Source organism: Phyllobates terribilis, unplaced genomic scaffold (assembly GCF_046119375.1).
Source record: "Phyllobates terribilis strain yellow unplaced genomic scaffold, ASM4611937v1 Scaffold_2__4_contigs__length_985480577, whole genome shotgun sequence".
NCBI lineage: Eukaryota > Metazoa > Chordata > Amphibia > Anura > Dendrobatidae > Phyllobates > Phyllobates terribilis.
Window position 1 is genome coordinate 171,247,366 of NW_027362762.1, and position 26,064 is coordinate 171,273,429.

Sequence of the window (26,064 nt, forward strand, 5' to 3'; positions counted from 1 at the left end):
ATCTAGTTCTGCCTTTCCCTTCCAGTCTGTTCCGTGTGAACAGAGTTGTGTCCCCTCTGCTCTGTCTTTGCTCACCGCTTTTGCGGTTTATCTCTGCTTTGCCTTGCTTACCGCTCCGGCGGTTCCTGCCCGCTCTGCCTTGTCCACCGCATCTGCGGTTTCGCTCTGCTTAGCCTTGTCTACCACATCTGCGGTTTTGCTCTGCTTAGCCTTGTCCACTGCATCTGCGGTTTCGCTCTGCTCTGCCTTGTCCACCGCATCTTCGGTTTCGCTCTGCTCAGCTTTGTCCACCGCACCTGCGGTTTCGCTCTGCTCAGCCCTGTCCACCGCACCTGCGGTTTCGCACTGCTCAGCCCTGTCCACCGCACCTGCGGTTTCGCTCTGCTCTGCCTTGTCCACTGCATCTGCGGTTTCACTCTGCTCAGCTTTGTCCACTGCATCTGCGGTTTCGCTCTGCTCAGCCCTGTCCACCGCACCTGCGGTTTTGCTCTGCTCAGCCCTGTCCACCGCACCTGCGGTTTCGCTTTACTCTGCATGATTACCGCATCTGCGGCTCTGGACCCGTCTCCCAGTCTGTACTGTACCCTACCCAGCCTGTGCTCTAACCTGCCTGTTCCTGTATTTCCCGGTGTGGGTCAACAGCCGTGTCCGGGGTCTGACCTGGAGTGGCACCTGGTCCCTCTGCTCGGTTCCTCCCTGGTGCACGGCGTCGTAGCCGGCGTGCGACCTGGGTTGGATCGGGTTGATACTTAGTTACGCCCCTCCTGGCACTCTCCGGTTCATGGCACAGTGGGATCACTAATCACACACACGCAAGTCAGTCCGGGCGTGTGCATAACAGTTTGCTCAGGCCATGGTTCCCGTTGAGCCCCACGGCCCTTCGCTCTCAGAGACATTTTCTGGCAAAAACGTGCACCAAGAAATTTTTTTTTCGTAAGCTGATGTCCAGGCAATGTATGCACCAGCCCAAATGGAGCTTTCTGCACCCGTTCCTGCGGATCCGCCACGGTACTATGGGGATTCTAAACAAAGTCGTGCGTTTGTGGAGCAATGCATGCTGCATTTCAAGTTCTACCCTCTCTATTTTCCTACTGATTGGTCTAAAGTGGCATTTATGTTATCCTACCTAGCGGGTGATTCCTTGAAATGGATCACCCCCCTATGGGAAGCATGGGATCCTATCGTCCTTGACCTGCAGGCCTTCCTGGTGGCCTTTCTAATGGTCTTCGATGACCCTAATCCTGGGGACTCTGTTGAAGCTGCCCTTCCCAGTGTCCCGGAGCAGCCCCGATGGGTGATGTGTGTGGGTAGCTCACCAGTTCTCCTGCCCGAAGAGACTGCTGCCCACCCAGAAACCAGACTGAAGATGGTCCCAAAGCAGGGACTCTCCATCTTTAATGAATCTGGCGATACGTCCATCGAGGCGGAGGATACTCCCAAGTCTCTGCACCCCTCTAACCTGGCGGAGGACCTCCAGTTGCCTCCTGAATCCTCCGGGGTGTGACCTGTTAACGAATGGAGGGAGACTTTCCTACACCCTGTACCGGTTTTTATATCTAGTGATTGTACTTTCTGCTTACCTTGCCTTGTGGATGTCGTCGCTGCCTGGTTGTCCCTTGGTTTCGTTGTGCTGTGGTGTCGGTGAGATGGCCGTGGCTTGCCGTGTGTCCTTGGTGCGGCCTGCTCTTGGCGGAGTTCTTCTTCTTGTTCACTGTTGGACGATATTGTTCGAGGGAACTTGTCATCATTGTATGTTTCGTTGCGGCCTGCTCTTGGCGGAGTTCTTTTTGCTCACTGTTGGACGATATTATTCGAGGGAACTTATCATCATTATATAATTCGTGTATGCTTTTTTTCTATTCTATGATTTTCATCATCTATTTTACATCAATAATCTTTGCATGTTAATTCAATATTCAGATTTTGGATTGTATAACCCTCTTCACAATATTTGTATTTGTATTTAATTTTTATATGTATGTATTATAAATTTTACACAATTACTTATTATATGTACACAATTTTGTCCTTTATACTTCTGTAACACTGTATATCGCTCCAGCATGTTTTAATAAGTGTGATTTCACACAGGCTTGTCCACATATATTTATTACAACATATATACACTCTCATCTCTCCATTCTCGCAATACTAATTTTTGTTTTCTCATTATTCAAAAATGTACACATCTTTGCCCCTTATATTCAGCAACACTGCACATCGTTCACATGTTTCACTTACCATAGCTCATTCCCTTTTATTGTTGTCCCTAAGTTCCTTCACTACATTCATGCACTTCACAATCCTTTTCTTTCACTTCTTTTTTAGTCCCATCTCGATTTTTCATTTTTAAATTCATCATCATTATTTTCAATTTCTTTTCCATTTTTATTTTCCATTATTATTTTCATTTTTTCATTTTTATTTGTATTATCATGTTTATTCCCATTCATATTTATTTTCATTATCATTATTCCCTTCATTTATATTTTTATTTTCAATTTTTTATTTATTCACGTTTTTTTCATATACATTTTTATTCATTGCATTTGTTTATTTTCATCTATTCACCCCTCATTATTTATTCATTTTATTATATTTCACATTATATTTTTCATAATTGATTTATTCATATATTTTCCTTTCCTTTGTATATCCCTCTGTCTTCTGACTCACTATTTCCATCGGCACATCAACAATTACTCCAATATTGCAGTTTGGTCGCGCATACAGGATTGACAGAGCTTCCGCCCCTTCCTGACGCGGATCATGTGACCCCTGGAACGCAACCTGGAGCCTGCGTGTCACCCGCCGCGAACGGAAGTAAGGCCCATAGGAAGTGGTCATCACGCATGCGCGCCACGTGCATCTGCAAGTCCGGCAGCGCAGCTGTACAAGTTTACTTATTATAAATACCCATACATATACATATATATAACACACGATACACATCACTTACTACGCTCCTTGATAAAGAAGGAACGAAACGCGCGTCGGAGCGTTGTTGGGAGCCCCTTGTGTTCGTCTTAATAGCCCTGTCTCAGGTAAAGCGCCTCTATTTAGCATTGGAACTTAATTTTCAATTTGTACCCACTGAGCATTGCCGTGCTTTATCATTTGCCGTGTTGTATTATGCCATAATGGGATGTATATAATTTCTATATGGTTTCTCATTGCTAGTTTGGGCTTACTTGTTACTGGTATACTATGTCACTATTTTGCATGTAGATTTAATTATCTGTCTTTGTACCGAACACTTTGGCGATTGCTCCCTACTTTTCTGAAGCTGGGTTTTTTATTTTTATTTCTGATTTTAATTTTATCTCAATAAAATTTAATATTTTAATATATCCTTAATACTCTTTTTGTTTTGTGTGTGGATGACTCATCCCCTATACAAATGTTTGATATATTGTCCTCGAGTTGGATATAATACTTTATAAACCTATGGATACCATTGGGACTTTTTGTGGTTGTCAATAATTGATATTCTGTTTTATAACAGATTCAGTTCCAGGATAATGGACCTAAAAGCCAGGATGCAGTCCTGGCAGGACAAAGCATCGGAATTGTTTAAACCCAATACTTCAGTTGGTTTTAGCGGTACACAATTTGAACATAAGGAATATTTTAAAAAATACAGGAATTTGTTGCAGAAGAAAACCAAAATCTGGTGGACTAAAGCCTCCTTGGATAATTATCTCAAACAGAGAATCATTCCAAGGGGGCTAAGAATCCAGTTATTCCCCACATTTGGTTTAGAGAATGAAGAGCTAAGCGCAAAATGGGTGCAGGCTGCTTCCTCATGCTCATTGACTTTTATTGAGATTATCAATGAGAGAAACTCCATTATTTTGGGTGAAATTGATTGTGAATTGGATCGTATCCATAAACAGATGACGCAAGATATTCCGGCTGAAATGTTGGACGAGTTTTTAGCCGATATGAATAAAGAGATGGAAAAATGGGAGGAGAACACCAGTAGGATTAAATCTAAAAAATACTTACGAGATATGGGTGACTATGAAAATAAAAAAGTCTATCGGTGGCAATTGAGAAAATCTGATGATAAAAATAGGATGATAAGAAATTCTTCCATATCTTCTATATCATCAATAGCCAGCAGCTCTACTTCAGGTCTTGAACCTGACCACCTGGACCCTAGACCTGCTCGTACTCGTTTTGGAGGAAAAAACAAATTTCATGAGAATGACGGATTAAGCTTTGGGCCGAAACGTCATAAACAAACCAACCAACCCAAGGTAATCAATTTGTCCGACCATATCTTGACCTCTAAGTAAAAATATGTGTTGGAGAAGGGCCTCACGTTCTCCCCTCCTCAGTCTCTTGACACCTTTACTGCTGTCAAGGATGTGCATCTCTTTGCAAGGAAACTTATATTGAAGAGATTTCATGAGAGATCTGCCCTGGGGGTTGGTCTTGAGTCTGAGGAGGAGAGAGCAGCACTGGCCATTTTGGAAACATTGGCTGATGATGATGGTGATTCGACTCGCAATTTTCCCATCCATCTCATGGGCAAATCCAATAGATTTCCCAATTTTAAAACTTGTGCTGCGGTTGATGTTTTCGTCAAATTAGTCACCAAGGATATTGAAAATTGAGAGCCAATAGCCCAAAATTTTATGGGAATAAACAATTCATGGAGGTGATTCGAGAGGTTGGTGGGTGGGATGACTGTGTATTAAAAACTGCAGATAAAGGAGGGAATCTAGTTATCTGGCCTAATCATCTTTACGAGAAGCAGGCCTACAAACTGTTATCTGACCACAAGTGTTATGTGAAACTTTCGCATAATCCACTTGGAGATTTTCACTTCCAATTGGTGCAAATATTGGAAAGGGCATACAATAATGGTACTATTCCAAAAAATTTTTTTGACTTCATACAGAAATCAAAACCCCGTATGCCGACTTTGTACCTCATTCCCAAGGTACACAAAAATTTGGTAGATCCTCCTGGTCGCCCAATTGTATCGGGAAATGGCGGCCTGTGTGAAATGGTCTGCAGGGTGGTTGATTTCTATTTGAAGCCTATTGTAGCCACTCTCCCATCTTTTGTGCAGGATACCACAGCGGCCTTGAAAAGACTGGACCAGTTACAACTGGATAGCCAAATGCTTCTAGTCACTGCGGATGTGGAGGCGTTATATACCTCCATTATGCATGTGCATGGTTTGAAGGCTGTGTCGTGGTTCCTGCGCAATAGCAATTTGGATGTTGATGTCGTGGAGTTAATCTTAACATTGCTTGAATTCATTCTCACACATAATTGTTTTATTTTTAGGGATGAAATATTCCTGCAGGCACAAGGGACAGCAATGGGGGCGGCTTGTGCCCCCTCATATGCTAATTTGTTCCTTGGTGCCTGGGAAAGGGAGATCTTTCAGTGTTCTCTTCTACCGGGCAGTGAAAAGATACTCAGTTGGGCTAGATATATTGACGACATCCTTTTTGTATGGGATGGGAGCATTGGTGATCTTGAGGAACTGATGGGCCAATTGAACGACAATGATCTCAATATCCGGTTGACCTATGCCTACGGGCGTAGGTTCAACTTTTTAGATATTTATATCATGGTGTCGAGGGATGGTACAGTCCAAACCAATATCTTCCGTAAGCCCACGTCTACCAATGCAATACTTAGAGCGGATTCTTCGCATCTCCCCTCTACTGTCCGGAGTATTCCGACTGGACAGTATTTGAGGACGAGAAGAATCTGTTCATCTGATGAATTGTTTGAACAGCAGGCCTCTGAACTATATACTAGGTTCAGAGAGCGAGGATATGGACATAGACAGATTCGACGTGGCTACCAATGAACCAAGGAAAATAGCAGAAACCAGCTCTTATATTCTGTTCAGTGCCCTAAAAATATGAATAAGGATAACGTCAGCTCAAGTGAGGTTAGATTAATAACCCCCTATAATCGTCAATGGCATCAATTCACCGGTATTATACAAAAACATTGGCACGTCTTGCAAACTGACCCAATTTTGTATAAAATCATATCCAACAAACCCTGTATCACGGCGAAAAGGTCAAAAAATCTGAAAGACCATTTAGTTCGCAGTGAATACAAACCGGCGACAACCAATTTATCGCTTTTCAGTGATCGGATTCAGGGATTTTGTCCCTGTGGGCAATGCAAGGCTTGCCGCAATACCATAAGAAGTAAGGTATTTTTTGATTCAAGTAAGGGACGGAAATTCACCATCAGGCAATTCCTTACCTGCTCCTCAAAGGGGGTGGTTTATGTGGCTGAGTGTGCATGTCAAAAAATCTATGTCGGTATGACCACTAGGGAGCTTAGGATCCGTATACGGGAACATGTACGTGATATTGAAAAGACTAAGGACTCTGATGTTGATGAACATCTAAAAACCCTCCCCAGACACTTCAAATACTTTCACAATTCGGATCCCTCCTCGTTACGGGTGAAAGCTATTGATCAAGTATCTCTGGGATGTAGGGGGGGTGATTTATTTAAGTGTTTATCACGCACTGAAAGCCGGTGGATTTACCGACTAAATTCTATTGCACCTTACGGTCTCAATGAGAATTTCGGATTTGGTTCTTTTCTGTAATACTTTCCAATATTAACTGTTCACCATGTATCTTTGTGTATTTTAATGTGTTTTTGTATTTGTTTTTAACTCAATTTGTTTTTATATCTAGTGATTGTACTTTCTGCTTACCTTGCCTTGTGGATGTCGTCGCTGCCTGGTTGTCCCTTGGTTTCGTTGTGCTGTGGTGTCGGTGAGATGGCCGTGGCTTGCCGTGTGTCCTTGGTGCGGCCTGCTCTTGGCGGAGTTCTTCTTCTTGTTCACTGTTGGACGATATTGTTCGAGGGAACTTGTCATCATTGTATGTTTCGTTGCGGCCTGCTCTTGGCGGAGTTCTTCTTTTTGCTCACTGTTGGACGATATTATTCAAGGGAACTTATCATCATTATATAATTCGTGTATGCTTTTTGTCTATTCTATGATTTTCATTATCTATTTTACATCAATAATCTTTGCATGTTAATTCAATATTCAGATTTTGGATTCTATAACCCTCTTCACAATATTTGTATTTGTATTTAATTTTTATATGTATGTATTATAAATTTTACACAATTACTTATTATATGTACACAATTTTGTCCTTTATACTTCTGTAACACTGTATATCGCTCCAGCATGTTTTAATAAGTGTGATTTCACACAGGCTTGTCCACATATATTTATTACAACATATATACACTCTCATCTCTCCATTCTCGCAATACTAATTTTTGTTTTCTCATTATTCACAAATGTACACATCTTTGCCCCTTATATTCAGCAACACTGCACATCGTTCACATGTTTCACTTACCATAGCTCATTCCCTTTTATTGTTGTCCCTAAGTTCCTTCACTACATTCATGCACTTCACAATCCTTTTCTTTCACTTCTTTTTTAGTCCCATCTCGATTTTTCATTTTTAAATTCATCATCATTATTTTCAATTTCTTTTCCATTTTTATTTTCCATTATTATTTTCATTTTTTCATTTTTATTTGTATTATCATGTTTATTCCCATTCATATTTATTTTCATTATCATTATTCCCTTCATTTATATTTTTATTTTCAATTTTTTATTTATTCACATTTTTTTCATATACATTTTTATTCATTGCATTTGTTTATTTTCATCTATTCACCCCTCATTATTTATTCATTTTATTATATTTCACATTATATTTTTCATAATTGATTTATTCATATATTTTCCTTTCCTTTGTATATCCCTCTGTCTTCTGACTCACTATTTCCATCGGCACATCAACAATTACTCCAATATTGCAGTTTGGTCGCGCATACAGGATTGACAGAGCTTCCGCCCCTTCCTGACGCGGATCATGTGACCCCTGGAACGCAACCTGGAGCCTGCGTGTCACCCGCCGCGAACGGAAGTAAGGCCCATAGGAAGTGGTCATCACGCATGCGCGCCACGTGCATCTGCAAGTCCGGCAGCGCAGCTGTACAAGTTTACTTATTATAAATACCCACACATATACATATATATAACACACGATACACATCACTTACTACGCTCCTTGATAAAGAAGGAACGAAACGCGCGTCGGAGCGTTGTTGGGAGCCCCTTGTGTTCGTCTTAATAGCCCTGTCTCAGGTAAAGCGCCTCTATTTAGCATTGGAACTTAATTTTCAATTTGTACCCACTGAGCATTGCCGTGCTTTATCATTTGCCGTGTTGTATTATGCCATAATGGGACGTATATAATTTCTATATGGTTTCTCATTGCTAGTTTGGGCTTACTTGTTACTGCTATACTATGTCATTATTTTGCATGTAGATTTAATTATCTGTCTTTGTATCGAACACTTTGGCGATTGCTCCCTACTTTTCTGAAGCTGGGTTTTTTATTTTTGTTTCTGTTTTTAATTTTATCTCAATAAAATTTAATATTTTAATATATCCTTAATACTCTTTTTGTTTTGTGTGTGGATGACTCATCCCCTATACAAATGTTTGATACCCTGTACCGGATACCTCGCCCGATTCATCCATTGAGCTTGACCAAGTGTGCTCCGAAACAGTGGTTACCCCCGAGTCTCTGCACCCCTCCAACCAGGTGGAGGACCTCCAGTTGCCTCCTGAATCCTCCGGGGTGCTACCTGTTAACGAATGGAGAGAGACTTTCCTACTCCCTGTATCGGATACCTCGCCCACTTCTTCCAGTGAGCTTGACCAAGTGTACTCCGAAGCAGTGGTTACCCCCGAGTCCCTGCACCCCTCCGGCCAGGCGGAGGACCTCCAGTTGTCTCCTGTATTCCCCGGGGTGCTACCTGGTAACAATTGCAGTGAGACTTTCCTACACCCTGTACCTGATACCTCGCCCACTTCTTCCTGTGAGCTGGACCAAGTGTTCCCCGAAGCAGTGGTTACCCCCGAGTCTCTGCACCCCTCCAACCAGGCAGAGGACCTCCAGTTGTCTCCCGAATCCACTGGGGTGCTACCTGTCAACAAATGGACAGAGACTTTTTTACACCCTGTACCTGGTCCTGTGTCCACTTCATCTAGTAAGCTTGGCAAAATGTACCCCGAAGCAGTAATTACCCCCGAGTCTCTGCACCCCTCCAACCAGGCGGAGGACCTCTAGTTGTCTCCTGAAGCCACCGGGGTGCTACCTGTTAACAAATGGACAGAGACTTTCTTACACCCTGTACCTGGTATTTCGCCTACTTCATCTAGTAAGCTTGGCAAAATATACTTCGAAGCAGTAATGACCCCCGAGTCTCCGTACCCCTCTAACCAGGCGGAGGACCTCCAGTTGTCTCCAGAATCCACCGGGATGTTATCTGATATTAAATGGACAGAGACTTTCCTGTGTGCTGTTCCTGGTACTTCACCCACTTCATCTGTTGCTGAGGATGGCTTGATGGGAGGAAGCATCCTAGTTACCAAGATGATGAGATCAGTTTCGTTTCCTCTAGTGGACAGAAGAGGTAGTCCTCTTGAAGAGAAGGATTGGCCTCCAAATTCTCTGCGGAACACTCTTGCAGGCTTGAAGAAGAGGGGGCGTAAAGGGGGGGTACTGTAAAATACCTGGTGGCGTTCTTGCATAGGGCACCATCTCCCACTATGCAAGATCGCAAACTTGATCATCAGTCCAGTCTGCTAGCCTGGCTTCTTTCCATGCTGTCTGCTTGCCTCTGTTCTGGCTGCTTAGGGCGGCGGCCCGGTCACTTCCTGTTTCTTGTAGCTGCTGTGGGCACACCCCTAATGCGTCCTCAGCCTATTGCTGTCAGTCATTGGATATTTAAACCAGCTCCACATACAAGCTGGGGCCTGAGCAACTTTATCATTCAGTGTGCTCCTTGACTCTGAATGTGCCAGGTCCTGTCTGAACTGTCTCCTAGCCTGTTGTCTGTCCGCCTTCCTGGAGGCTGTATTTCCAGGCCTGTCTGAACACGCTCCTAGCCTGTTCGTTTCTGCCTCTGGGGGCCGTATACCCAGGCTCGTTCCTGTATTTTGTTGCAGTAACAGTTCTTGTCTGAACTGTCTCCTAGCCTCTTATCTGTTTTGTCTCTATGTCCGTTTCCTCCCTTTTGCTGCAGTTTCTGAACCAGCACTTGGCTATACCTAGGCTTGTTCCTGTATTTCGTTGCAGTAACAGTTCCTGTCTGAACTGTCTCCTAGCCTCTTACCTGTTTTGTCTCTATGTCCGTTTCCTCCCTTTTGCTGCAGTTTCTGAACCAGCACTTGGCTATACCTAGGCTTGTTCCTGTATTTCGTTGCAGTAACAGTTCCTGTCTGAACTGTCTCCTAGCCTCTTACCTGTTTTGTCTCTATGTCCGTTTCCTCCCTTTTGCTGCAGTTTCTGAACCAGCACTTGGCTATACCTAGGCTCGTTCCTGTATTTCGTTGCAGTAACAGTTCTTGTCTGAACTGTCTCCTAACCTGTTACCTGTTTTGTCTCTATGTTCGTTTCCTCTCTTTTTCTGCAGAGTCTGAACCTGCACCTAACTCCTACTCGTTGTCGCTGTACTTCCGTTTGTGAGTTTGGAGTCCACTCGCTACTTCTTTGCAAGTACCTTGTGTGTATCTGGTTCTGCCTATCCCTTCCAGTCTGTTCCGTGTGAACAGAGTCCTGTCCCCTCTGCTCTGTCTTTGCTCACCGCTTTTGCGGATTATCTCTGCTTTGCCTTGTTTACCGCTCCGGCGGTTCCTGCCCGCTCTGCCTTGTCCACCGCATCTGCGGTTTCGCTCTGCTTAGCCTTGTCCACCGCATCTGCTGTTTCGCTCTCCTTAGCCTTGTCCACCGCATCTGCGGTTTCGCTCTGCTCTTGTCATGTGTGTGTCGCCACGAAGATCGTCGCGACTACACAGCCTGACTTCTCGCAGCTGAGTTTTTGGTGCTTTGTGTTTTTTGGTTGTGGGGGAGTTAATTCTCTCTCTCTGTGCTTGACGAGGCTCAGCCTCGCCCAGCTGCAGTTAATGCTGCAGTATTGGGATTCCTTCAAATACCTGCTGGTCTGTTAGGGAAGTTGTCGGTGAAAGCATTTCTTGCAGACCTTCAGAGTGGATCATTGTTTGGTGGAGTTCGGAGCGAGGAGTATGCGGTGTGGTTTGTTCCCTTCCTCCCTTTATCATTTATCTCCTAACCTGTTGTTGTTCCCTCTGTAATTGTGGTGTTAGTTTTTGTATGCAAGGTGGTTTTTGGTTTTCCCCTTGTACTGTCTCGTTTGTCTAGTACTGTGTTTTGGGCATTTTCTATCCTGTTTCCCATTGTTGTGATCGGGGTCCTTCTCAGGACTAGATTACTTAGGTTCAGGTATATTCAGGAGTTTAGGGTTACGCTGGCGGCCTGGACCTCTGTACCATTAACAGTACCTCCAGGTTGAGGGATTAGTCAGGGCCCCCGTCTAGGGTCAGCTCAGGCCCCTGACTAATCCCTCAACGCTGAGACAGCGTGACATTTTCACCGACCGACAAAAAAAAAAAAAAAAAAAAAAATTTTTCCAACCACCATGGATCCAGTAGCCAGTCTAGCTCGGCAGTTGCAGAGTTTGTCCATGGAGTTGGCGGACGTTGAGTCCAAGGTTTTGTGTCCTCTGGAGCAAGCTGGACCAGGACCTAAAGTAGCTCTCCCTGACAGGTTCACTGGGGGGCGGGACAAGTTTTTTGTTTTCCAGGAGGCATGCAAGTTGTACTTTCAGCTGCGGCCTCAGTCATCGGGGAGTGAGGAGCAAAGGGTGGGAATTGTCATCTCGCTCCTACAAGGGGACCCACAATCTTGGGCGTTCTCTCTTCCCCCCAGGCTCCCCGGCTCTCCAGTCAGTGGATAGGTTTTTTGCTGCTCTGGGACTCGTATATGATGACCCAGATCGGATCTCCCTTGCTGAATCTAAGTTACGTAGGATCCACCAGGGAGATCGTCCGGCGGAGGAATTCTGTTCGGAGTTCCGGAGGTGGGCCACAGACACCCAGTGGAATGACCCGGCTCTTAGGAGCCAGTTTTGTCAAGGGTTATCTGACAAATTAAGGGATGTGTTGGCACAGTATGACCCTCCCGCCTCACTGGAAGCCACTATGGTCCTTGCTATTCGCACTGACAGACGGCTTCAGGAGAGGTGCGGGATAACTCCGCCCCCTGGGATGACTCCACCTCCTACAAGGTCCCCTCATATGGAGGTTCCCCTGGTCAGTCCAGAGGAGCCTATGCAGTTAGGAGGGACATCTTTCCGGGGGAGGGGACCGGCGGTGCACCACAAGACTGGAAAGTGCTTCTTCTGCGGGAGAAAGGGACATTTTATTTCGGGGTGTCCATCCCGTCCTTTGCAGAGTAAAGAGTCGTCGGAAAACTACTGATCCCAGGTTGTGTGGTGGACGGCAATCTGGGAGTAGGTATTTCGTCCCTAGGTTCGTCTCAGTTTCTCGTACCGGCGGAGGTGGTGGTGGGTACGAGAACTGAGAGGATATCTGTTCTTCTAGATAGTGGGGCCGGGGCTAATCTTGTGGACGCTTGGTTTGCCCGGGTTCAAGGTATGCTATTGAATATGTTGGCTAAACCCATCCCCATATTTTCGATCGACGCCAGGCCTCTCGGTCAGGGAAGTTTTTTGCAAGTGGTGCATAACGTAAATCTTCAAGTGGGGGCGATACATAAAGAACTGTTGTCTTGTTACGTGTTGGAGGGTCTTCCCACTCCTATTGTGTTGGGCCTTCCTTGGTTAACTAAGCATAATCCGGTTATTAATTGGCAATCCAGGGAGATAAGCCAATGGAGTGAATTCTGTAATAAAAACTGCATGAATACGGTCATCGGTGCTGTCACTCCTAGGGTCTTACCTCCATTTCTGGCGGACGTTGAGGATGTATTCTCGGAGAAAGGGTGTCAGGAACTACCTCCTCATCGCGTGTATGACTGTTCAGTAAAATTGATCCCTGGGGCCAAGTTACCTAAATCTAGGTTGTATAACCTATCTGGTCCGGAGAGGCAGGCCATGAAGGATTATATTTCTGAGAGTCTGGCTAAGGGGCATATTAGACCTTCATCTTCCCCGGTGGCCGCGGGGTTCTTCTTTGTGAAGAAGAAAGATGGAGGCCTACGCCCTTGCCTGGATTTCCGTGAACTTAATCGGATTACGGTCCGAGATCCGTATCCACTCCCACTTATCCCCGATCTCTTTAATCAGATCGTGGGCGCCAAATGGTTCTCTAAGTTGGATCTCAGGGGGGGCGTACAATCTGATTAGGATAAAGGAGGGGGATGAGTGGAAGACGGCTTTTAACACTCCGGAGGGGCATTATGGGAACCTTGTCATGCCATTCGGTCTGACTAATGCCCCGGCGGTTTTCCAACACTTTGTTAATGACATTTTTCGCCGCCTGGTGGGTCAGTTTGTGATCATATATCTGGATGACATCTTAATTTACTCGCCTGATCTTGTTTCTCATCAGGAGCATGTTAGGCAGGTGTTACAGATCTTGCGGGATAATAAACTGTACGCCAAATGGGAGAAGTGTGTGTTCGCCATACAGGAACTCCAGTTTTTAGGTTTCCTGGTGTCAGCGTCCGGTTTTCGTATGGACCCAGGGAAAGTGCGGGCAGTTCTTGAGTGGGATCTGCCAGAGAATCTTAAGGCACTACAACGTTTCCTGGGGTTTGCTAATTATTACCGGAAATTCATTCGTAATTTCTCATCCATGGTTAAACCTCTCACAGACATGACAAAAAAGGGGACGGATTTTTCTAGGTGGTCTGACAAGGCTTGTCAAGCATTCTCCTCCTTGAAAAAATGTTTTGCCTCAGCACCCATACTCATTCAACCTGATGCGTCACAGCTGTTCATTGTAGAGGTAGACGCTTCTGAGGTAGGGGTGGGAGCAGTTTTGTCACAAGGTTCGTCCCCTGGTAAGTGGCATCCGTGCGCTTTTTTCTCCAAAAAATTGTCGTCCGCTGAGAGGAATTACGATGTCGGCAATAGGGAACTCTTAGCTATTAAGTTAGCTTTTGAGGAGTGGCGCCATTTTTTGGAGGGGGCAGTCCATCCGGTCACCGTCATCACTGATCACAAGAACCTGCTTTATCTGGAGTCCGCAAAACGTCTGAATCCCAGACAAGCCAGGTGGTCGTTGTTTTTTACCAGGTTTAATTTTGTCGTTACATATCGTCCTGGGTCAAAAAATGTGAAGGCGGATGCCTTATCTCGTAGTTTCCCTGGGGCCGGGAATACGGATGATCCGGTTCCTATTCTTCAAGAGGGGGTGGTGGTGTCGGCAGTATGCTCTGAGCTTGAGGAGGAGGTATTGGAGGCTCAGGGGAACGCCCCTGTTGGACCTCCAGGGAGACTGTTTGCTCCAGATCAGCTACGACAAAAGGTGATCGAGGCACACCATAACTCAGCTTTGGCAGGACACCAAGGGAGTAAAGCAACTGTGGATCTCCTCTCGCGTCGGTTTTGGTGGCCTAACTTACATAAGGAGGTGGTAACTTTTGTTGCGTCCTGTGGGGTTTGTGCGCTCTCTAAGACCCCACATACCCGTCCGTCTGGGGCCTTCTTACCTTTGAAGATCCCGGAGCGTCCTTGGACTCATCTGTCTATGGACTTTATTACGGACCTCCCGCCGTCCTCGGGTAAAACGGTCATACTCGTTGTAGTAGACAGGTTCAGCAAGATGGCACATTTTATCGCTCTCCCTGCTCTTCCTAATGCTAAAACTCTTGCGCAGGTGTTCATTGGGGAGATTGTGAGGCTTCACGGGGTACCCTCCGATGTGGTATCGGATCGGGGGTCTCAGTTTGTGTCCAAATTCTGGAAGGCTTTTTGTACTCGGCGGGGAATGCATTTATCGTTCTCATTGGCTTTTCATCCTCAGACCAATGGTCAGATGGAACGTCTGAACCAGAGTTTGGAGACATACCTCCGGTGTTTTGTGTCAGAGAACCAGGAGGACTGGGCTTCTTTCTTACCTCTGGCGGAGTTTGCTCTTAATAATAGGCGGAGCGAATCCACTGGTAAGTCCCCGTTTTTTGGGGCATATGGTTTTCACCCCCAGTTTTGTACTTTCAGTAGAGGGGGCTCTTCGGGGGTTCCTGAGGAGGAACGATTTTCGTCATCACTCGCTTCAGTATGGAGAGGGGTACTGAATAATCTGAGTACTATGGGGAACCGATACAAACGTATGGCTGATAGGAGGAGAGTGTCTGGTCCGGACCTAAGTGTGAACGATCGGGTATGGTTGTCTACCAAGAATATAAAACTCAAGGTTCCCTCCTGGAAACTGGGTCCCAGGTTCATCGGGCCGTACAGGATCAGTTCTATAATTAATCCGGTGGCATTCCGTCTTGACCTCCCCCCTACGTTTAAAATTCATAACGTGTTCCACAGATCTTTGCTTAAGAGGTATGTGGCGCCAATGATACCGTCACCTTTACCTCCTCCTCCAGTGGTGGTCAATGGAAATTTGGAGTTTCAGGTATCGAAAGTCATCGATTCACGTTTTAGTCGCCGGTCCCTTCAGTACCTGGTTCATTGGAAAGGGTATGGTCCTGAGGAGAGAATGTGGGTTCCTGCGTCAGATATTAACGCAGACCGGTTAATTCGGGCCTTCCACACGACTCACCCGGATAAACCTGGCCCTGAGGGTCTGGAGGCCCCTCGTAGAAGGGGGGGTACTGTCATGGGTGTGTCGCCACGAAGATCGTCGCGACTACACAGCCTGACTTCTCGCAGCTGAGTTTTTGGCGCTTTGTTTTTTTTGGTTGTGAGGGAGTTAATCCTCTCTCTCTGTGCTTGACGAGGCTCAGCCTCACCCAGCTGCAGTTAATGCTGCAGTATTGTGATTCCTTCAAATACCTGCTGGTCTGTTAGGGAAGTTGTCGGTGAAAGCATTTCTTGCAGACCTTCAGAGTGGATCGTTGTTTGGTGGAGTTCGGAGCGAGGAGTATGCGGTGTGGTTTGTTCCCTTCCTCCCTTTATCATTTATCTCCTAACCTGTTGTTCTTCCCTCTGTAATTGTGGTGTTAGTTTTTGTATGCAAGGTGGTTTTTGGTTTTCCCCTTGTACTGTCTCGTTTGTCTAGTACTGTGTTTTGGCCATTTTCTATCCTGTTTCCCATTGTTGTGATCGGGGTCCTTCTCAGGACTAGATTACTTAGGTTCAAGGATATTCAGGAGTTTAGGGTTACACTGGCGGCCTGGACCTCTGTACCATTAACAGTACCTCCAGGTTGAGGGATTAGTCAGGGCCCCCGTCTAGGGTCAGCTCAGGCCCCTGACCCCCCTGTACGCTGAGACAGCGTGACAGTTCTGCCTTGTCCACTGCATCTGCAATTTCGCTCTGCTCAGCTTTGTCCACCGCACCTGCGGTTTCGCTCTGCTCAGCCCTGTCCACCGCATCTGCGGTTTCGCTCTGCTCAGCCCTGTCCACCGCACCTGCAGTTTCGCTCTGCTTAGCCTTGTCCACCGCATCTGCGGTTTCGCTCTGCTTAGCCTTGTCCACCGCATCTGCAGTTTTGCTCTGCTCTACCTTGTCCACCGCATCTGCGGTTTCGGTCTGCTCAGCTTTGTCCACCGCACCTGCGGTTTCGCTCTGCTCAGCCCTGTCCACTGCACCTGCGGTTTCGCTCTGCTCAGCCCTGTCCACCGCACCTGCGGTTTCGCTTTACTCTGCTTGATTACCGCATGTGCGGCTCTGGACCCGTCTCCCAGTCTGTACTGTACCCTACCCAGCCTGTGCTCTAACCTGCCTGTTCCTGTATTCCCCGGTGTGGGTCAACAGCCGTGTCCGGGGTCTGACCTGGAGTGGCACCTGGTCCCTCTGCTCGGTTCCTCCCTGGTGCATGGCGTCGTAGCTGGCGTGCGACTTGGGTCGGATCGGGTTGATACTTAGTTACCCCCCTCCAGGCTCTCTCCGGTTCATGGCACAGTGGGATCACTAATCACGCACACGCCAGTCAGTCCGGGCGTGTGCATAACAATAGAAATACTAGTACATCTTTCTTGACCAGCCAAAGAAAAACACATACATTCAAAAGTCAACACAAACACAATAGTGTATTTCTCTTGGCCTAACAAATCTAAACATCTGGCTAATTAAGATTAGAAGCTATGTCGTCACAAATGGTATATGACACACTTTGATAAAGACATCAGATGGAATATACTGGATAATATATGATGGTATATATAAAGGGTGGGAAATTAATTTTCCCAAGGGGCCACATGAGAGAAAGTGATTGTTGTGGAGGGACAAACCAATAGGCTGAAATTAATTCTGCTAATTATTAATATTAACTAAAATTAATATTAATATAATATAATAATATCACTTAATATCACTTAATATTGAGCAGAATTAAGTATGCTGAAATCCCCCTATATACCCTATGAGCCCACACACAGCCCCCCTTTATACTGGATGAGCACACACATAGCCTCACTATATACAGTATATACAGTATGAGCCCCACATTGCCCCTATATACAGTAAAATCCCCCTAAATACGGCGTGAGCTCCCACATAGGCTTTATATACAGTATGAGCCCCCTAATAGCCTCTTATACAGTAGCGTCCAAAAGTTTTGCATTTTTTTAAAGTGTGATTATTTTTGTCTGGTTGTTGTGATGACATTTTCCTGGTGATTTTAGTAAACTGGAAGCAAATGGTTGTCAGCTATAAGGAAGAAAATTGTGTTTGACATTGTTTTATCCCTTAATGTGTTAGTTTTCAATATTTGCTGGGCCAAATGTATATTTTATCATGGGTAATCGAATTTTGCCTATTTTTTTTTTGTGTGTGTGTTTTTACGTTAAACATGGCAAAGACAAAGCTAAATTTATCACCAGATGTCAGGAAGCTTACTATTCTGAGAGTGAAGTCAGGCAAAAGCCAAAACGAGGTAGCTATGGAATTCAACTGTTCTCAGAATCAAGTGTCACATATATTAAAGAAAGAAAAACAAGATAATGGAACAGCTGATAAACCTAGAAGTGGACGACCATGGAAAACTTGCTTCAGAGTTGATCACATCATTAAGAAAAAGTCAGTATCTGATGTCCATAAAAGTGCTATACAGATTTCACAGGAAATGTACAAAGAATATGGGGTCGAAGTGTGTTGCCAAACTGTGGTATGATGGCTAAGAGCAGTAGGGTTGAATACACGAGTTCCAGTCAAGAAGCCTTTCATCTCTGCAAATAACTGGAATGTCCAACTTGAGTTTGTCAAGAACACAGCCAATGGAAAGAGATTGGTCTAAGGTGTTGTGGTCAGATGAATCCAAGTTCAATCTGTTTGGTAGTGATGGCAAGCACTGTATGTACCGCCCAATTTGAAAATGTAATGATGTAAAGTACCAAACACTTACCGTGAAACATAGTGGTGGCAATGTCACGCTGCCACATGATAAAAGCAAAGTAGGCAGGTGATGGAAATTCCAGCAAGACAATGATCCTAAGCACACATCCAATTTAGTCAAAAATTGGTTAGCAAAGAAAAATGTTCGCCTGTTGCAATTTCTAAGCCAATCACCTGATTTAAACCCTATAAAGCACCTTTGGGATGAGTTAGGGCGATGAGTTGGGATCCGAACCCATAGCAATAAAGATGAATTGTTTGCAGATTTGCAAATGGAATGGAGCAAGAACCCTCAAGATGTCTTGAACACCCTAGTGGCTTCAATGCCCCGTCGGTGTAGTGCAGTAATTAGAGCAAGATGTTATGCTCCAAAATACTAAGTTATGGCATTGTAAGCAATGAATTACTGTCTATGCTGAAATCAATAAATAGGATATGCAAAACTTTTGGCAGTCAGTTTTCTTTAATTAAATGACCATACCTATATTCAAAAGCATTTAGGTTAAAATTAAGGTCTTGCATTATGACAACTTCATGCACTTTCAATTCATCACCAGGAAAATGACATCACAACAACCAGACAGAAGTAATCATACTTTTTCTAGCCATTGTATACAGTATGAGAACTCATATAGCCCCCTATATACAGGGTGTGCCCCCACATAGCCTACTATGTACAGTATAAGCCCCACACATAGTCTTCTATGTACAGTATGAGCTCCCGTATAGCCTCACTATATACAGTATGAGCCCCATATAGCCTCCTATATACAGTATAACCCCCAATATACAGTGTAAACCCCCACATATTCCATATATAATATGAGCCCTATGTAGCCCCTGTATACAGTGTGAGCCCCCACATAGCTTCCTATATACAGTATGAGTCCTCGTATAGCCCCCTAAATACAGTATGAGCCCTCACATAGCCCCCTATATACAGTGTGAGTCCCACATAGCCTCCTATGTACAGTATGAGCCCCCATAGCCCTTATATACAATATGAGCCCTCACATAGCCTCTTATTTACAGTATGAGCCCCGACATAGCCTGATATCGGGATATCGGACAGTATGGTGCAGCCTGTGTGCCACAGTTTTCAGCGCTTTGGCTGTCTTCGTCTGCAGGCTGGACTTTGTAGTGACAGTATAATATATACCAGACATGGGCAGACATTAGATATTAAACTATACACACATTAACCTGCATGTAATATTTGATGTCTGTTTGCACATTATACCACATACAGTCATGGCCAAAAGTATTGAGAATGAGACAAATAGTAGTTTTTCCAAAGTTTACTGCTTCATTTTTTGTAATGGCAATTTGCATATACTCCTGAATGTCAAAGAGTGATCAGCTTAACAGCAATTACTGTACTTGCTAAGCCAATATTTGCCCAGAAAATGAACTTTAACCCCCAAAGCACATTTCAACATCATTGCAGTCCTGCCTTAAAAGGAGCAGCTAACATCGTTTTAGTGATTGATCCATTAACACAGGTGTGGGTGTTGATGAGGACAGGGCTGGCGATCAATCAGTCATGATTAAGTAAGAATGACATCACTGGACACTTTAAAAGGAGGCTGGTTCTTGGTATCATTGTTTCTCTTCAGTTAACCATGGTTATCTCTAAAGAAACACGTGCAGCCATCATTGCACTGCACAAAAATGGCCGAACAGGGAAGAGTATTGCAGCTACAAAGATTGCACCTCAGTCAACAATCTATCGCATCATCAAGAACTTCAAGGAGAGAGCTTCCACTGTTGTCAAAAAGCCTCCAGGGCGCCAAAGAAAGACCAGCAAGCGCAAGGACTGTATCTTAAAACTGTTTCAGCTGCGGGATCGGACTACCAGCAGTGCCGAGCTTGCTCAGGAATGGCAGCAGGCTGGTGTGAGTGCTCCTGCACGCACTGTGAGGCGGAGACTCTTTGAGCAAGGGCTGGTTTCAAGGAGGGCAGCAAAGAAGCCACTTCTCTCCAGAAAAAACATCAGGGACCGACTGATATTATGCAAAAGGTACAGGGAGTGGACTGCTGAGGACTGGGGCAAAGTCATTTGCTCTGATGAATCCCCTTTTCGATTGTTTGGGACATCTGGAAAACAGCTTATTCGGAGAAGAAGAGGTGAGCGCTACCACCAGTCTTGTTTCATGCCAACTGTAAAGCATCCTGAAACCATTCATGTGTGTGTGGGGTTGCTTCTCAGCCAAGGGAATCGGCTCACTCACAGTCTTGCCTAAAAACACAGCCATGAATAAAGAATGGTACCAGAATGTCCTCCAAGAGCAACTTCTCCCAACCGTCCAAGAGTAGTTTGGTGCCCAACAATGCCTTTTCCAGCATGATGGAGCACCTTGCCATAAAGCAAAGGTGATAACTAAATGGCTCATGGAACAAAACATAGAGATTTTGGGTCCATGGCCTGGAAACTCCCCAGATCTTAATCCCATTGAGAACTTGTGGTCAATCATCAAGAGACGGGTGTACAAACAAAAACCAACAAATTCTGGCAAAATGCAAGCATTGATTATGCAAGAATGGACTGCTATCAGTCAGGATTTGGTCCAAAAGTTGATTGAGAGCATGCCAGGGAGAGTTACAGAGGTCTTGAAGAAGAAGGGGCAACACTGCAAATATTGACTTGCTGCATTAACTCATTCTAGCTGTCAATATAACCTATTGGTACTCATAATATGATTGCAATTATATTTCTGTATGTGATATAAACATCAGACAAACACTAATAAAAACCAGAGGCCAGCAGGTCATGTGAAAATATAATTTTGGGTGTCATTCTCAAAACTTTTGGCCATGACTGTACAGTATGTAGGGGAATACATGACTGGTTTATGATATTCTGTGACCATAGACATCTGATGTTGTACAGTAATGTGTTGTTTTTTTTTTAAATCTCATGTTTGTTTGCACAGTATACCATATATATACAGTATATAGGAGAATACATGACTGATTTATGATGTATTCTGACTACAGAGATCTGATGTTGAATAGTAATGTGTACATTTTAAAACATCTGAGTCTGTATCACAGTAGATCATGCACTAATCTGTATACTAGGTGTGGTATATTATGTACACAGATATACACTGTACTGATCACACCTGGACCTGCCTACAGGACCTCACATATTATACATATAGAGCTGTGTTGTGCTGCAGGTTCCAGTGTGATCAGTCAATGCAGGATCCTGTATCCTGTATAGTGATGTCTGTGCCTCCTCTGCTAGGACTCAGTGTGATTTATTGCACCAGACTGAACTTTCCGCACTAGCAGGGCAACCCTAATCTGCATCAAAGTTCAGACTCCTGCAATAACTCACACAGGAGCCCTAGCAGAGCTGCTGCCAACCGGACAATATAGAATCCTGGATGAATTTATGAGAAGGTGAGCAGTGTCCTGCCTCCTCACTGCAGAGCTCCTGACCTCATACCCACTGAGGTCTCAGATCCACAGGCTCCTCTCTGACAGGATAAGCAGCTTCAGGCAAGCTGTGTGTGATGTCACCTCAGCAGACGCAGCCCACACAGCGTGCAGGGGACGTGTCTCCATCACCGCAATGTGGTCGGGAGAGCAGCTAAGCAGATTCAAAGGTAGAGTGCCGTCCCCAAGCGGCCCTGAGCAGCTGCTTGGGAACCAGCCCGGAGGGCATTTGCTCTCCTGTCCCACGGCCCAGCCCGCCCAGGCTTATGGGAGGTTCTGCTGTTCTGGCATTTCAGGGCCTCTTCCAGTGGGTCATGGCACATGCAAACCATAACAGTAAAATCTGCAATATAATATGGCACTTCTTCCCTTCTGAGCTTTCCACTGTTCCTGAAAAGTAGTTCCCGATTACATGTAGGGTATTGGCGCACTCAGGAGAAATTGTGCAACCAACTGTCAGGTCTATTTTTTCCTATTAGCCCTTATAAAAATTAAAACCTTGGGGCTAAAACAACATTTTAGCGATTAAAAATGTACATATTCTTTGTTCACTGCCCAATGGTATAAAATTCTGTGAGGCACATGTGGTGTCAACATGCTCACTGCACCCCTAGATAAATTAATTGGGGCTGTAGATTGTAAAATTAGGTCAGTTATGGAGGGATTCTGCTGTTTTGGCACCTCATGGTCTCTGCCAATGTGACATGGCACCCTCAAGCCATTCCAGCAAAATCTGAACTCCAATATGGCACTCCTTCCCATCTGAGCTATGTACTGAGCCTCAAAAGTAGTTTTCGACCACATATGGGGTATTGGCGTAGTCAGGAACAATTGTATAACAAATTATACTGTTCATTTTCTCTAATTATCCCTTTTAAAAATTAAAAACTTGGGACCAAAACAACATTTAGTGGAAACAATAACATTTTCCATTTACTCAGCCCAATGTTATACAATTCTGTGAATTGCCTGAGAATTTAAAATGCTCACTACACCTCAGTGAATTGCTGCTTTGGCATTTCAGGGGTTCTTCAAATATAAAATGTCATTCGCAATTTATTCCACCCAAAAGCACTCCAAAATTCAACTTGCGCTCCTTCCCTTCTGAGCCCTGCCGTGTGTCCAAACAGTACTTTTCTGCCACATATGGGGTATTGTTGTACTCTAGAAAATTTGCACAACAAATTGAATGGTCCATTTTATCCTGTTACCCTTGTGAAGAAGAAAAATTTGGGGCTAAAACAACATTTTTACAGGAAAAAAGTTTTTTTTCATTTCCATGGCTCAACATTAAAAAATTATTTGAAGCACCTGTAGGTTCAAGATGCTCACCATATCGCTAGATAAGTTCCTGAAGAGGTGTAGTTTCCAAAATGGGGTTACGAGCAAATTATTTTTTTCATTTTCACAGGTCAGTGTTATAAAATTCTGTGAAGCACCTGCAGGTTCAAGGTGCTCACAACACCTCCTTGAGTAATGTAGTTTCCAAAATGGGGTCACTTGTGGGGGGTTTCCACTGTTTAGGCACATCCGGTGCTCTGCAAATGCAACATTGCATCCGCTATCTATTCCAGCTAATATTTTTGTGAGAAAAATTGAAATTTTAATTTTTTTCCTTCACATTGCTTTAATTCCTGTGAAGTACCTTAAGGGTTAATAAACTCATTGAATGTGGTTTGGGCACTTTGAGAGGTGTTGTTTTTAAAATAGGGTCACTTTTGGGTATTTTCTATTACACAGCTGACATCAAGCCATGGTGTTAGTTAGTGATGAGCGAATATGTTCGAATTCGGATCTCAAAAGTTAAATTCAACACGAATATGGCACATTTGGATTCATGATCAGAAACGCAAGCATTTTTACTTAAAATCGGCAAAAAACAGTAACATTCGGCAAAAAATGGTAGGAAAATTATTGCGGTACAACTACAGTGTTTTTAACAGTTTGGCTAGCATACTGCTTGTGTTTTGTGAGCGGGGGGACGCGTTTGATGAGAGGAGGGGCTGGGGAGAGCTCAAAAGAGTTCAGAGGAGCGGCACGGTTGTAATCTTTTTCTTTTTCTGTAACCTTAATTGTGCTAATCGCGGCTAGCCAATTAGAGCGCAGGAAGCATCCACACTGTCCAGACACAAGGGCTTCTGCCATTGGCTGCTGAAATCACATGTCTTCTCTATATAAAGAACGGCCATGTTCCCTGAGCGCCATTTTATTCATTTCACTAGTCACAGACGCTGCTCTTGCACCCTTCTCCTGTGTACTGAGAGATATTAGCTAGATAGTTAGGCGGTTGCTTGGAACACAGATAGTTTAAATAACTAGTCTCGTGTGTGCCTGTGAAATTGACCTTGCAGCAGATTTTTTTTTCTTGTGCTATTGCTGAGATTCAGACAAAAACAGCAGGGCCCATGTCATAGAACTGTGTTGTGCACGGATTGTATTGTGCTCTATGCACGAGTATCCCTTCAATCTATTTTTTCACTTGCTGATGTGATACAACAAGCAAGCCCTAGTAGCCCACCTGCTCATTTTGTGGGGTTGAAATTCAGCTGTATGCAGCGCTCCTGAGTGCAGAGCACAAGAATCTTTTTTTTTTCATTTGCTAATGTGATAGCGCAAGCTATAGTAGCCCACCTTGTCATTTTTTGGGGGTGAAATTCAGCTCTATGCACAGTAAAAAAAATATATCTTTTATGTTGTTGGGCAGAGTCCAAAAAATATTTTTTTCTGTCGCAAACGTGATACACTCTGCTATAAGCCACCTAGTACTTTAGTGGCATTGAACTTCAGCTTTTTTCAGAGTAAAAAAATATATTTTTTCTGTTGCTAGCCAGAGTCTAAAAAATATTTTTTTCTGTCACAAACATGATAGAGTCTGCCATAAGCCAACTAGTCCTTTTGTGGCAGTGAAATTCAGCTGTATGCAGAGCTTATGCAGAGTAAAAAAATCTATTTTTTGCTGTGCCTAACGTGATATAGCAGGCTAGATCTGAGTTTGAAATATCTATTCTATGTTATACAGGCCTCTTCCACAATAAAAAAAATACTTTCTTCTGTTCCTAATGTTATACATCAGGGGACATCTCAGTTTGAAATAGTTTGGAGAATATCTCGTATGTTATACAGGCCTCATCCACACTAAAAAAATACTTTCTTCTGTTCCTAACATTATACAGCAGGGGACATCTCAGTTTGAAATAGTTTAGATAATATCTTGCATGTTATACAGGCCTCATCCACAGTAAAAAATACTTTCTTCTGTTACTAACGTCATACACTAGGGGACATCTCAGGGTGCCAAGGGAGGGTGATTCACTGCGATTGAGGGGGGTTGGTGATACCAGAAAAACTGTTAGTGAAGGTGCAAGAGGCGAGGAACAAATGGAAGAGGAAGAGGTGATGGGCGAGCAACAGTCAGAAGATGAAGAGGATAATCATCCCCTCTCTGTTCGTTCCTCTGTTAGAGGAAACAAGCATCAGAGTTACCCAGCCACCAACACAGCATGGGCTTGAACCTCCTGGAAGAGCCCGACATATGAGTGCCTTCTTACTGCACTGCAACAAGGCATCTGCAACATGATCCACGTATAGTTATGATTCGAAATAGTGCTGACTACTGGGTTCCCACTCTGTTAGATCCACATTATAAGAGTAAATTTTGCCACATGCTTCCCGCCCTGGAAAGGGACCCACAAATGCTGGAGTATCGAAACACGCTTTTACACAACCTTAAGATAGGTTTTCCCCAAGACAGCAGTGAGGCACACAAAGTGCATTGCAGCTCTACACTTCAAAACTCCGGCACGTCAATTTGTCAACGCCAAAATATTAGCAGCAGCAGTAGTTTAAGTGGCAGAAGTAAATTCTGTGAGTCCTTTCACTCATTTTTTAGACCAGCTTGTGCACCAGCACAACAGAGTACAGGTCTGACATGTGGTGAACGACTGGAGAGGATGGTGCACTCCTGATTGAGTCTCCATCTGCTGGGTTGGCTGTAGTGGAAGGGTTGTAACTGCTACACACAGAATTGTTCAAGGTATAAACACTGAGTTTGATCCTCAAAACTCTGCTTGCTGTCTACCTTGTGAACATTGTGTTGAAGCTTGCGAGGATTAAGAAGTTACATTGATCTAGTTTTTATACTAAAGATCCTGCTGTGTTTTTATAGTTTTAAGTGAGCACATAGAGACCATGATTTCCGCAGCAGCGCATCCAGGTCCGGATACTGGCAGAGAAATTGCTGTA